The following is a 1,782-nucleotide window of genomic DNA, read 5'->3' on the forward strand; positions in this document are numbered from 1 at the left end:
CACACACACACACACACACACACACACACACACACACACACACACACTTCCTCTTCAGGTTTGCTGATGCCAGATTTAGAGCTATTTCCATAACCCTGAACCACATGGGTTGCCTCCAGCATTGCCTTACCATAAACCAGGGCTGAGGGCTGAGATCATTGAAAATGGGAACTTCTAAGAGCTGCACTACATAAAACGGCCTGCAGGTGGCAGAGCAAACCTTGTTCCCAAATCCACTCGCCGGTTTTTCAAGTTACTTCAAAAGTAACTGTCAGGTTAGATAAGTTTAGTAGCCAATGCTTCACTAAAATATCTGCAGTCATAATAGTTAATTTGAGGTCAACTCAATTCTGTCTATAGCATGACTGGCTTTTCCTCTCCCTTAGGAATCTAATACAGCTGCAAAGATTTGAGATTTTCTTTTTGTTTTCAGATTCCATTTTCTTCTCATTGTGCTAGTTGGTTGGAAAGAAACGCTGGCATCTACTGTGACTCATTTTGCACCAAGCAGGTCTGTTTCTGAGGGCTGGATGTGGCGAGTGATGCTGATTGGGAAATGGAGCTTTCCTGGATCCTCCTAACCTGGTGTCCTGGGGGTGGGGTCTATCCAGTAAGGAGCCTGGAAGGTGAACAGACAGCTCCTTCATCAGAGCCTTCCCCCCATGGAGCTTTCATTATGGTGCTCTCCTGTGACGACTCTTAAATCTGGGCATTCTCTAGTTCTTTTGTCTGGTGTTTTCTTCCTCTGCCTCTATACTTTCCTGTATCACGACTGGCACCACAAATTATTAAAAGGGTTTCCTAGCCAAGCATTTGCAGAACTGTTGAGTGTTACATATGAATGCTATACTCATACATATTTTCTCATTTCCATATATACGTGCATAGTCTTTGCATATACATCTGTATGAGGGTCAAACCTTATCACAATGAATTTCATTGCGTTCGTTACTCAACTCTGTTATTTTAGAATTCTGCTGCTTCAAATATATTGTAAGTAAACAAAAGGGGCTGGGTTATAAGAAGCAAGACCTAAATGTACCATCTATACCCTGTCACTTGGACCTTAGGAACTAAGCATTTTCTTTAAAAATCTGAAATTAACCCCTATGATACGATACTTGCCATATGTTTTATTCATTAAGGTAAAAAAAGCACACTGAAAGCTTGTTACTATGTACTTAGAGATGATTTATCTCTTTTGAGAAAGACTTCAAAAAGACTTGCAGGCTATAAGTTACAAATATTTCACAGTTATGAGAATTTTAAACATGCTTATCTCCCAAAGCTTTGTTAAACAATGTATCAATAGTTGATGAGTCTAGAATTACATATCTTTGGCAAACTGACCAACTAAATCTGGCAAAGGTTGGTAGAGTAGAATTAGCTGTCCATGAGTGCCCTTTTCAGTTCAAGAATGGGGCTTATTTAGCATCTCAAATCCTGTTAAAACAAAGTTTCTTCTTAAGCGAACTCAAGAGGACCAAACGGCACATGCACATCTAACGGGAACATAACAACCATGCTGAAGGTAGTTTTAGAAGTCATTTAATGGGCAGGAGAGATGGCTCAGGAGTTAGGAGCGTTTGTTTCTCTTGCAGAGGCCCCGGGTTCAGTTCCCAGTAACTACACAGTGGTTCATAATCAGCCATAAGTAGAGTCTCATGCTTTCTTCTGGCCTGTATGAGCGCCAGGCACCCATGTAGTGTATTTACATACATGCAGGCAAAACAAAACAATACAATACAATACAATACAATACAATACAATACAATACAATAC

This window comes from Grammomys surdaster, unplaced genomic scaffold (genome assembly GCF_004785775.1).
Source record: "Grammomys surdaster isolate TR1022 unplaced genomic scaffold, NIH_TR_1.0 127, whole genome shotgun sequence".
Lineage (NCBI taxonomy): Eukaryota > Metazoa > Chordata > Mammalia > Rodentia > Muridae > Grammomys > Grammomys surdaster.